Consider the following 13,856-nt stretch of genomic DNA (forward strand, 5'->3'; position numbering starts at 1 on the left):
ATCGAATGGCACGGGCATAACGATCAAGCGCTATCCCTTTTGCGAAAAAGGGGGTGTACTGTTATGGGTAGTTGACACGTAGTGGTCAACATCTGGCTCTACTTGGGGACACATTGTTACACTATAGGAATGTGAGAATCCAGAATCTACATCCACGCAACACACAACAAAACATAAGTAGCGTCCATCCAAAAATCATCATATAACATTAAGCACAGGAAAGATATAAGCTTTTCATTTATTAACTAGTCTAACAACATGAAAAAGTAAATCTAATCCTAAACCAGAAATGAAAATGCTAAAAAAACAAGGAGTGAGGTTAGAAATACAGAGGATGCCCCATGGCATCAGATGTGGTCAATATAGTGTATACTGAGCATTTGCCTACTTTCAGGCAAATCTGTCGACTGCTTGTCAAATGTGTCATGTCCAATTCTGCGTACGGTGGGACTTTTCCCTATCCGAAAATCCAGCTGCTCGCGGTCGTCTGATGCATCAAATCTTCTTCTCATTTTCTCTCTTGCGCTTTTTCTTCGTGGCAGGTTGTATTACTGATGATGTGAAACTTTTTGTTTCAAAGCTCTCAGATGAAGTATGTAAGATATGCGTGACATGTCTTTCTTCATCTTGCATCTAATCTTTATCGTTTTTAATTTTATCTAGATCACCTTCAATTAACCACCTTTCAATCGAACCAATGACCTCCTCATAATAAGATGGAGCTTGTTGCAACAAATAAGGAGGCTCCTTATTTATTGACGTTCTCTGGTTTCTTTCATCCTCTAACCGCTATTGAAATTTATGAACCTGTATTTTAATGGCATCTATCTGAATAGAGTGTTCAACCTTCATAGCATAGATTTCCTTGGCATGGTCTTCTTCCATATCTTTTATTACTTTATCGTTCTTTTCTTTTATGGTCATCAAGCAATGCTGCATAGAGTTTATCTCTTTCTTATGATTTTCTTGCATGGTAGCCAACTGATTATTATGATCGAATGTCATGATAGTCATTTCTTCATCCATAGTTAATAACTTGTTTTGCATAAAATTAATTTCCCTATCATGATTAGCTTTCATGGTCGTCATATTTTCCTCTAAACCTGATAACTTACTTTGCACAAAACTAATTTATGTGTCATGATTAGTTTTCATGGCCTCAATTTCCTTAGCATGTTGATTTTGCATGATCTCCATCTCCTTATTACGTTTTTCCAGGTGGGTGCATAAAGTTCTCACATCATTGGCGTAATTAGTTTGATTGATCTCCATATTTTTTACTAGCCGCATTAGCTCTTGTATAATTTGCTTATGATCTTCCTTTTCATTGTCGACACTAATTTTGTAATTTGTCCTTGCTTTTCCACTATCATGGATTTGATCTGCAATGGTATAAGTGGATGGCACATTCTGATATAAAGAATTGTCTTGAAATCTTTCATTGACAGCTGGACCTTTTATAAGATTACTATCATTCTGTTGCACAGTTTTAGGGGCACAAGGCGAGCTATCTGGATCACCATATCTATCTTTAAAAGCATTGACAATGTCTTGTAAAGAAGTGAAAGAATCCTTAGGACAATTGTTAAACCAATTCAAAGCATCACCCTCTAAAGAAAGGACAAAAAGATGCATTTTGACATATTCATGATTATACTGAGGGGGTCTACAATATATGATCATTATACGATTAAACAAGACTAGATGCTTTTTGACAGCGACTGAATCACCACTTGAGAACAAAGGTAATTTAGAAATGGCCACTTCCAGAAAATCATGGAGTCAGTAGTGAAATGACATGGTTTAAACGAATAATCCATGATGAATAACGAGGGACCAAATGGATGATAGAAAGAGATCTCTACTCAAGAAAATCAAGAGATTAAAGAAGTGGAGTCGCCACTTGAACAATGAATCTAATTCTAGGATCCAAAAGGCAACAAATAAGCTAATATGAGAGAGGTTTCTTGTCTAGGAAAAATAAATGAAAGAAATGGAGTCGCCACCCAAACAAAAAACGAACTGAAGAGTGATGAAAAGATCCAAATCATGCCAAAAAATGTTGAATCTGCCAGCTCAAATGAGAGATGAGAAAGATGAAAGAAAGATGAGAAATGAGAAAATGAATGTCGTTGAAACGCCAGGGACAGAAAAACTCTGTCCTCGGCAACGGCACCAAAAAATGTTGTCGCACAGATTGTCACGACAACGCTCAAGACCGGGGGCTATCACCCTGATCCCCGATCTCTTCGTTTAAGCTGTCTCCCGAGGCTAAGGGGGGTAGACCCTATGGGATGAATGAAGACCAACTGCGGACCAGTTGGGTTGGGAGACACAGCAAGGTGATTTAGCACTTGATTGATTTAGAAATTAATGTACTAGTGCCTTATGGAGTTAATGATTAAATGATTATTTATTAGATGTTGTAGGAATATGAACCATGTAAAATAATCATTTATCAAATAACCCTAGCAATGCAAGATATCTAGTAAATTCACAATGCTTTAACGATGATCCAACAATTAAACTTCAAGAAAAATTAAATGCTTTAAATGATCATAAAATTTAAATGCTAACCAGTTACCACTTTCACATAGCTAACTTCAAAATAAACATTAAGTGCGTTTAACTATAGAGAAATGGAACATAGAGACACCAAAAATGAAATTTTCAAATTTTTGTTAAGCATTTTCAAAATATTTTTTAATTTATATATATATATATTTTAATTTTTTTTTAATATCAAAATAGACCAAAACATCTGAATTTAAACTAAATGAAAAATGAAATTTAAATATATACAAATGAAATGAAATTTAAAACTAACTATTATAAAATAAAGTCTAAAAAAAACTAAGATCTAAATTCTAAATAAAACTCAGACCAAAAAAGAGATTTTTTTATGATTTTTTTAATTTATATAAAAGAAATATAAATATAAAATAAAATTAAACTAAACTTGAAACTAACAGCGAATCTAAAAAAATGAAAATCAATTTTTTTATTTTCAAACTTTTTGTGATTTTTTGATATTATTTAAAATCAAACTTTAAAAATTAAATCTAAATAAATCCTAAAGCCTAACCTTTTTTCAACTTTTTTGTTTTATTTTTCATGAATGAAACAAAACAAAGCTAAAAAAATGTCTAATTCTAAACTTAAATCTAAATTAAAAATAACCTAAATCAAATCTAAAAAAACTTTATTTTTTATTTATTTCTCGTATCAAAATACACTAAGAGCATCTAAACTTAAACTAAAAATGAAACTAAGAAAAACTAAAGCTAAAACCAAAAATACAACCTACGCTAAACTTTACCAACACATAAAAAAAAGGAACAAAGAAAAACTTATGCTATATTACCCATACGTATATCGAAAATTGTTTTTTTTTGCTGGTTGCAGGTTCAAAGAGTTTGCGTGAGGAGCAAAGGCCGAAATTACAGCAGCGTGAAGCTTTCGCAGGTTAGGAAGACACTGCATGTAGAGGACAGGCAGCTGAGAGAAGTGGAGCAGCGATGTACGTACGGCTGCGTGGATGAGTAAAGGATCCGTCGAGAGCAACGAAATGAAAACACAGAGGATGAAGGAGGATGAAAAGGAGATCACGCTGGCCAGCGAAGGGTGAGGGCCGCTAGGATGACAGAAAGAGCAGCATGAGTGATTTTTTTAATTTTTTTAAAGGAAATACGCAGGTGATGAGGGTTTGACAGAGAAAAAAATTCAATGGAACAGCGTGAAGGGTTTCTTTGTCAGCGTAGGTTATGGCAGTTCCATTGGTTATGCATGGAGCAGAGGGAAAGTGACTACGAATTTGGCTTTGGACAGCACAGTGTAAGCCAAGGGAGCTGAAACAATTTTTTTTTGAAATCCTTCTGCAGAAAAGAAACCCTCTAGGCAGCGACAGAAAACCCCTTGAAATTTCCTCAGAAATTGTAAAAAATTTTAAGTCAATCCGCTTCAGATTGCCTAATGGAAACCCTGAAAAACTTTTAAAATCTGTACCTGCAACCTGCAATGGTAAAAACTGAACATCCAGAAATGAAATGTACAAGAATCAAAACTGAAAAACCCTAAAACTAGCTAAAAATTTACAATATTTACATATTTTCGACTCCTAAGCAGCCAGATTTGTCAATAATCCACAGTAATATTTTCAAAATTTGAATTTAATATGAGATACTTCAAAAAACCCTTCATGCATTCATAAAAAAAATTCCAAATGATAAGCCCGGGATCAAAACTGGTTGGGCTCTTTCAGAAAACGCAATCCGGGAGTTCGCTGGTTCAGCCGAGAACTTCCCCGAATGCCCGGTAATCTAAAAAAAAAATTTCCTGCACAGCTTAAAATCAACCATTAACATGGAGGGAGAAAACAATAGTGAAATCCAAATCAAATGAAGATACCTGCCATTATGTTTCAAAATCTAAACTATCATTCAAACCCCAAAGATCAGACAAGATAACTGTGCCTGAATCAATCTTCATCAAGCTATTATCAATGACTGAAAATAATATGCAGAAAAATAAAACATCTTACAGCATTTTCAGAAGAGTAACACCAGCAAGATTTCAACCCCAAAGTCTTTCTTTATTGCACAAAAAAAAAAAAAACTACAAGAGAGCTTTCTTTAACACCAGACTCTCAGATCCAATCTCATCTCAAATGACTCCTAACACCCTATTTAAAGGAAAATTTCCCCAACGACTAGTTCGAGTGATCCATGTCAAACTAATCTCGACTGTCGATGAGGATCAAAATCTCTTTTAATCTCATCCGTCGAAATTTTAAATGCATTTTGATATATTAAAAAATTAAAACCTTGCATTTATTTCCTCAAAACTTTGATTTATTATTATTTTATTATTTTATTTTATTTTTTCAAATTTTTATTTATTTTTAAATTTTATTTTATTTTTATTTTTATTTTTTTTTATCCTCGAACTTAGCCCTTTGGAAAAATCACCTAGGACTTAGGACTTAGGACTTAGGAGGGGGTTAAAACATTTCTAACCCTCAAAACACTTTACATCATGACTTTTAAAATTTACATCTTAAGGGGAAAACCCATTTGACATAGACCCTCATAGACCACCCAGTTCTGCGACACAACTATAATCTAGCAAATCAAGCAATTTGTAATAACCTAACCAAATAGTTAGAGTTATTTCAAATTACTTTTACATAGACTCGACCAAGTACACTAGGATTCCCCTAAAATTCTAATGACAAAATTCATTCCGGCTTTGGGGTTAGGCTGAAGGAAAACTCTGCCAATCATGGATCGGTGAGACAAAAAACCTTCCGGAACGTAGATTATCACTAGAAAATTAGGTTTGCTTAGGCAATTTACATACATGACTCAGATCTGCTAAGATTATTTAAAATTTACACATGTAGACTGGGTTTACAACATAACATAATCGGGCAGATGATGACAATCGAATGGCACGGACATGACGATCAAATGCTGCCCCTTTTGCGAAAAAAGGGGTGTACTGCTATGGGTAGTTGACACTTAGTGGTCAACAGTGAGCATGGGAGTTACTAAGGATTTTTTCCCAATTTTGGTAATATTAATTAAAAAGGGGCAAATATTATTTTATTGAAGAAAGGTGGCAAATTTTATTTTATTGGAGAATGGTGGAAAATATTATTTTATTGGAGAATGGCCGCAAATTATTATTTTCATTAAAATGAAGGAAACAGTCACTTAATGGAAAATGGCCCTCACCAATAAAATAATATTAAAAAGGAGTCTAGAAGCATGTAATGTCCCAAATGGTACTATTTGGGGTTTTCTTGAAATTCCAACTCATAAATACTTCATAAATTTAAGTCGTCAATACCATAAACAATTTGCACAAATTAAACCACAAAATTTACGGCAAAAATGGGAAATAGAATCTGCAACTGAATAATAGACAGTATAAACATGCAAAAGATCTCAGCCTTATTTTATTAATATGTAAATAAGCTAGTACAAGAGCAAGAATATGGCTGAGATGATGGCCCCAAATAGATCTACAATAATGCCGCAATTGGCCTCCAAAACAAACTGAAAATCAATCAACTGCAACCTATGAGCCCTGAATGGATCCACCAAGGGAAGGAATGGGTGCTCACCCACTCTCACTAAATCACCCGAGGGTTTTAGTCCTGGGGCTACTGCTGAACTAGAGAACTAGGTTTTCAAAACCTTCCCACAAAGACAATACACAAATCCAAAATGTCTCCAAATGACTTCCTCCTCCTCTTTTATAGATATGATGGATAGATCTCCAAGCCTCTAGAAGTATCTTATTTTATTATTATTTTAAAAGCTCCTCCATTGACTTTATCTTAAGTGACCTTTTAATTTTATTTTATTTCACTTAAGTCACTTTTGACCCATTTCCTCCAATTAATTATTTTTCCTTAATTAAATGACCAATTAAAGTCATTTTAAATGAAGGAAAATGGTAAGTTGCCCACCATACTCTCTCCGGCCACCAGAAATCACTTCTCAGCATCCCATCCTATAGATCTTCTCATTCCGGTTCCAACGAGCCATTACGTTAAGGTGTTTTGTCAAATATTCCTCTCGAAATGCCACCTTGAACGTAATTAATTAAGTTATGCCCAATAATAACCCCGTTTTATGGGAATTATCAGAAAGTCACGAAACCAAAAACAAGATGTGCGGAACTACTCATGATGATGAATATGCCAAGCGAATGCCATCGGACCCCATAAAAACTCCTCAAAACTCCATCGGGACCCCTAATGACATAAACCTGCTCCACTGACCTGGCCATCCCCTGCCCTGGAAATCCACCCTAGTTGTACTATGGAGAAAAATAAAAATGGGGACATTACAAATCCTCCTGCCCCAAGATTGCTTGCCCTCAAGCAATCCGCACTTGTCCACTATAGAGGCATTTGCAAACTGATACTAGGATCCCATATGAACCACTGGTCCACATCATGCCTCCAAGCAATCCAAACATGACTGGATCCCCCAATACTTGGACCCCATGCCCATCTCTTACTCAACCCACAACTAGTAGATCCACCTCGATCCCAATGCCACCATGGCCAATAATTGCGCAAGTCCCTTGGCTCAAACTGTGCTCTGTTTTTGGTTATAACTATTGCTCCATCAAGAGAATACCAGCTCATCACCTCTCTCCAATCCAAGGCATGGACTCTAGTGTAAGGAACAAGTCTACTATGTCGATGCTGGTCCACACTCAACTCATGCTACTCTACCTAGTCAATCGACAACATTCACTCAAAGAATACTAACTCTCTCCCTACAATGGGTACAAGACGCCAAACTGTGTTGCATGCTCTGTCTATGTACCTCTGGAGAGGTTTGATGCCTAAAAATGTTGCAGCTTTGTTGGCTGCCACTACATCTGTTTGCACCTCATCAATGGGTAAACCCAAAGATGGATGCACTGCCACCTCCCTGGTCTGATAGTAAACTCTATGCTCCTCCAGTCCACCAATCTCCTACAAAACTGTCTTGTCATACTCCAGCATCTCCTGAAGACGTGTCTGCAAACACTGCCACCCTGCTAACTGTCGGTACATATGCTTGCTCCTCATCAATGGCTGACCCCAAGGGTGGCTGCTCATCCTCCACCATCACGAGCTCAATATGAACTTCCAACTGGCTCTCCCCAAAAGGCTCATCATGCATACTGCGCACAACATCCTCCTTAACTGATTCATGCTCCACCATATGCTGCTCATGCTGAATCACCACTGGTGACTCATAATCCTGGATGTCTCCCATTGGGTCCACTGACTGCTCATCACATGAATCTGGCTTGTTGTCAATGAATCTACATGACTCATGCTCCTCGGAGGCATCCTCGTATGAACCCATGGACTCATACAAAGAAAAATCCTCACCCTGAAGGTCAGAAGGAATCTCCACCTGCCCTACCTCTGTCATCTCCTTAGTGTCAATCAAGCATGAGTGGTCAGCTCCCCTACAGATGAAGCAAAGTCCCTTCCTCCTCAGCTCATTGCTACTGCATGATTCCCCAAACCTGAGTAGCTCCTCCCTCGTTAATTGTCTCCTGAACAACCCAATTTTTTGCTCAACCAACCTTTCGGCTAGCTCATAAGCAACAGGTGAGACCAACTACTCTCTCCTCCAAACAGACAACAATCAAGACTGCAACTCCGAATAAATGGCATCATGGCCTCTCATACATGATGACAAGATGGATTGCATGTGTGCTATGACTGTGTGAGGATGATGTTTCCTAATGCTAAAGAAGCATTGGAACATCTGTAGGATCAAACCATCACACTCTAGATCAAACATGATTTCATAAGTCCTAGTCATAGCCATAACTTCTAAAATCTCAAGCTTCTTCCCAAAGGTAGAACCTACATTGTTGTCCAAGTACTGAAAAGTATATACTAATAGCTTCAAAACTCTCCTCATAACATCATCATTGTAAGGAACTATAGGGGTGATTAGTCTCATGATGTTACTGAGACAAGATGCAACTGGAAGTCTAACCCCTTCACAAGGTTCCTCCAAGAACTTATGTTGTATGAGATCAAGCATCATTGGTTTTAGAGCCCAACTTAGTTTATTCCCTTCTAACTAGCTCACTTTGGAAATGAGGGAATCTAGTTCATCAAGTTTGAAGAGAAGTTTCCATGTGACCCTCATGTGCTTCAAATCTGTCCCAAGAGCAAATATTTTGAGTCCTATTTCCTCCCCCTTCTGTACATCCTTTCGTTGTTTTCTCTAAAGAATGGCATAGACCCCCTTTGAGAAAGGTCTGTCGTTTGCTGCTGCTAGGTTAGTAATGACATTTATAAAGGTTTGATCCATGTTTTAATCTAATGAAGTCAAGTACATCAAACAATTTTATACATGACTCTAACTGACAAACTCTCCTAACTTACAACCCAATACATTGACTCCAGAGATGACAATTTCCTTACACATACATTGACACAATAATCTTGACCAGCAAATCAAGACATGCTCCCTGCAATACATTTCACTGTTATCATGGCATACATAAGACTCATACATAGACTTTCTCACTTCATGACAACAACTCACACTCCCAACTTCATACATTTACAAAAAATAACGCACAGTTCTCTCTCTACTCAACATCGTATTGGAAGACACTAGCAGCAATAAACACACATAGAAGGCCCACACTCTTTGACCAATAACATTTGACTCATGTATTCTGTCCTCCAATTTTCAGACTGGAAACTCCCCTAGAACTTACTCCAACTGAGTTCTGGGTTAAATGGATGACTCAAAAAATTCTAGATCAACTTCAGCAGCTCATAGTTAAGGAAATAAGCAACTCAACCTTCAAAATATACCTGTGTCTTCAAAAGAATGATAAAATTCCCTTGCAAAATTATCTTTGTTATGCCACCAATTTCGAATTGTACTTGATATATTGTCTTTGAGGAATTTGGTTAAACAGTTAGAAGATGAGATGAACATGTTGTAGATGGTTTTCATATATATATAGATATATATATGTTGCAGGAAATGTTGCCTCAGGTCTGTTTCAACTAGGAAACAAAACGGAAATGCATACCATATGGCCTGGAAACGAGTTTCCGGCCTAGGGAAACGTGGTCAGTACGGCCGGAAATGAGTTTCTAGGCCATACAACAGAGTTTCCACTTCATATTGGGATTTTTCTTTTATTTTTTTTTTATTTTTTTCAGTTCTAATTTTTAATTGGGCGAATAAGATATCTTGTGGATGCTTCTAAATGCCTCTCTCAAGTTATAAAAAGACTCTCGCCTCATTCTCTCATCACACAATTGAGCAAGTTGTTTCTCTTGGAGATGGACTATTTTAGCAAAGCAGAAAAGAAGAAGAGAGCAAGGGTCTTTTGTCTTTATAGTTCTTGCAACCTCATAGTCTTTATTGTACTTGCAACCTCATATATATAATAAAGGCTGATTTTGAGATTTGGATATATAATAAAGGTTGATTTTGGATATTCTGATATTGCTATTTTCATTATGTGATCATTCATGAGTAAATGTGATTTAAATTTAATCATAATATTTAAACTTTAAATGTAATAAATTATAATGTATCATGTATGCTTTATGATTGCACATTTCTTAAATGTCCTAAATTCTAAGAGATATATATATATATATATATATATATATATATATATATCGCGTTTCTCCATTTCCGGGATTTGGGAGGTCACGTTTCGTACCCGTGCCCATTTCGGAAACTCATACCTGTTTCCCAGTTTCGTGCAACTTTTATATATATATATATATATATAGTTTTCAGGATAATGTAAACTTATATCAGACTCAGAAAATTCACACATGGCTGGCATATAACTATAACACCATTCATCAGACTTCCTATGCTAGAAATATAAATATATAGTGATCAGTTTGGGAACAAATGAAACTAGTCAATAAATCAGAAAGGCAACTTCAGCACAATGGCCAAACTCAGCGGCAATTTCGGCGGTGCATTCTCCGGTAGAGGCCTCCCACTTTATTGCATGCTTCACACACCGCTTCCGAGTTTAATCAAGCTCAGAATACACACTCAGCGGTAATGGATACTCGTAGTTTTAACACTTCCTTTGTGGCCTCTAAAGTCTTGCAATTCGATTCCATGAATGAATCTCTGCTCCAGCAATTGTTAACTCGTCTCTTCAATAAAAATGCATTGACCCTTGATTTAATGTGAGCTTCAAATTGTTCCTTTCTCCACGAATAATTTATTGTAGGTGTTCTCAGGAATAAATTGCTCCAAATTCAATGCACGCACAAGAGATTGCACCCAACCTCGACTTTGCTTCACTGAACCGGGGGTCCATCCATACGCCACAACTATCTCGGTTTCAACAGATGAAATTACAGTGATACGTGGCCCACACTTCAACGAATAAGAAATGTCAGCCCTTCGTCCCTCGACTTTGCTTCACTGAACCGGGGGTCCATCCATACGCCACAACTATCTCGGTTTCAACAGATGAAATTACAGTGATACGTGGCCCACACTTCAACGAATAAGAAATGTCAGCCCTTCGTCCCTGCGACTTCGATACAACGAATGCGGTGTTCAAACTTTGACGACTATCAATACGTACTCTCTAGCTGTGGACAATTGTTGCCAGAGATGTTTGTAGCGTCATAGCACCATCCACTGCGGCCTTACGGTCGAACTCAAAACGTTGCCTCTCGAATTCCACTGCCACCTCGATATTGAGAAGTCCATGTGCACAAATGCCACCATGCAATACGACTCCACGAAATTGGCTCCTCGACAACAACGCAAACTTCCTTCACTTAATGACTCGGCCTTCACGCATCATCCTTCAAACTTGCAAATTTATGGATCGACCCACTCGACCAATCATTTCACGCCGCACATTCTAATGTGTCCACTAGATGGAAGCACAACGTTCGTTATGTTAGGCGATACGACTCCTTTCCTATGAACCTTTGATTACAACGGTCAATATATTGCGTGGTCTATCGATTGGCTATATCCACCGAACTGCTCTCACCACCCGTGCTACAACCAAAAGACGGACCACGATTCCCGCTCACAAGCGGCCCCTCTGTAGAAGAAAAAGGAAACGGGCCCCGCACTTCATCAAAATTTTGATCTGCCTATGTTGATGACGCCTGGCTCTTGATAGGTCTCTCGTCCCACCCAAAAATAATTTTACGCCCTCTTGTTCCCACCAGGCTTGCAACGATCCAACATACACTATGTATACACAACCCTGCTTAATGCGCGCAATGTTTTTGTTTTGATTCCAATCGCACTTATAACACGAGCACTAGTTGAACCCAATTTAATTTGTGGTCGCGCGAGATTTTTAGCATTCACACCACCGGTTGCCTATATTGTATTCACTTCGCGTGGAAGAGGGCAACCCGATCCATCCAATTGTTGAGCTTGGTCCCTGATTTCCCCTGTGACCCTATCTGAGTCCTTACGTGCTATCGAGCCGCCGCTGCCACAGATGCTGCAATCTCCACCCAGATTGGTCAACGAGTGGCCCTTTACAACTTTAGACTTCAATGGCTTACGACCCCTTTTCAAATGTTTTACGGAACCCCAAAAGAAAATCATATGCCATTTCCCTTATAAAAATAAATCTCCTTAAGAAAAAAGGCGGACTCAAATGATTTGACAATGGCAATTGCAGAATACTTAGTATTCACCAGACGATTTGCTCATGGCCCAATAGTTTCTCGAGCAATCTACGATTATGACACTTAGGCTGTCAGGAACACTGATACCACTGTAATGTCCCAAATGTTACAATTTGGGGTTTTCTTGAAATTCCAACTCAGAAATACTTCAGAAATATAAGAAGTCAATACCATAAACACTTTACACAAATTAAACCAGCAATTGAATAATAGACAATATAAGCATGTAGAAGATCTCAACCTTATTTTATTAATATGTAAATAAGCTAGTGCAAGAGCAAGAATATCGCTGAGATGATGGCCCCAAATAGATCTGCAATAATGCAGCGATTGGCCTCCAAAACAAACTGAAAATCAATAAATTGCAACTTGTGAGCCCTGAATGGATCCACCAAGGGCAGAGATGGGTGCTCCACCACTCTCGCTGAATCACCCATGGGTTTCTGTCCTAAGGCTACTGCTGAAGTAGAAAACCTAGTTCTCAAAAACTCACTACAAAGGCAATACACAAATCCAAAATGTCTCCAAATGACCTCCTCCTCCTCTTTTATAGATCTCATGGATAGATCTCCAAGCCTCTAAAAACATTTCATTTTATTATTTTATTATTATTCTAGAAGCTCTTCCATTGACTTTAACTTAAGTGACCTTTTAATTTTATTTTATTTAAGTCACTTTTGGCCCATTTCCTCCAATTAATTATTTTTCCTTAATTAAATGACTAATTAAAGTCATTTTTAATCAAGGAAAATGGTAAATTGCCCACCATACTCTTTTGGCCACTAGAAATCACTTCTCAGCATCCCATCCTGTAGATATTCTCATTTCAGTTCCAACGAGCTATTACGTTCAGGTGTCTTGTCAAATATTTCTCTCAAAATGCCACCTTGAGCGTAATTAATTAAATTATGCCCAATAATAACCCCGTTTTACAGGAATTATCAGAAAGTCACGAAACCAAAAACAAGATGTGCAGCACTGCTCATGATGATGAATATGCCAAGATAATGCCATCAAACCACATAAAATCTCCTCAAAACTCCATTGGGGCCCCTGATGACATAAACCTGCTCCACTGACCTGGCCATCCCATGCCTTGGAAATCCACCCTAGCTGTACTAGAAAGAAAAATAAAAATGGAGACATTACAAAACATGTGGAGAAATTATAAAAGGAGGATGGACTCATCCGTTGATCATCTTTTGTCGCTTTAACTTCTGAATTGAGTTCTCTTGGGATTGTTTAGCATTAGAGTTGAGTGTTGTTGAGCACAAGGAGTTTCAGGCGAAATTCCACCTCATTCTTTGGAGAACTTCGAGTGTCTCCCTAGTTGTGAAATTGGGAAGTCTATTTCTGGGCTTCCACGGAGCTACACTAGCAATAAATTTCCTAGTTGAGCAAATTTCCTGGGTGTGGAGGGTCAAGCAAAGAGAGACCAAACGCAGCCTAGGGTGTGGAGATTGTGGAGCAAAAATTTGGGAGGAGAATCATCCATTCGGAGGAGAGACTTCAAGGAAAATTTGTAGGGAATTTGTACCAGATTTGAGGGTCGAATTTCATCTTCTTAGCAGGTCTGTAGAGGGAGACTACGCAGGCCTACATAAGCATTTGTGGAGTTGTGAAAGGCGCTGAAGAGGAGTGACAAAAGGGT

General features: G+C 37.8%; 1 protein-coding gene across 4 annotated transcripts in view; it reads right to left on the minus strand.

Moving 5' to 3' along the window:
• LOC149205841 (kihadalactone A synthase LFS-like) overlaps positions 1 to 13,856 on the minus strand; it is a 406,192-nt gene that overhangs the window by 125,733 nt on the left and 266,603 nt on the right. The window lies entirely within an intron of this gene.

The sequence above is a fragment of the Pinus tabuliformis genome, chromosome 1_2 (genome assembly GCF_031772625.1).
Source record: "Pinus tabuliformis cultivar Carrire ecotype Pingquan chromosome 1_2, CPIR1, whole genome shotgun sequence".
NCBI lineage: Eukaryota > Viridiplantae > Streptophyta > Pinopsida > Pinales > Pinaceae > Pinus > Pinus tabuliformis.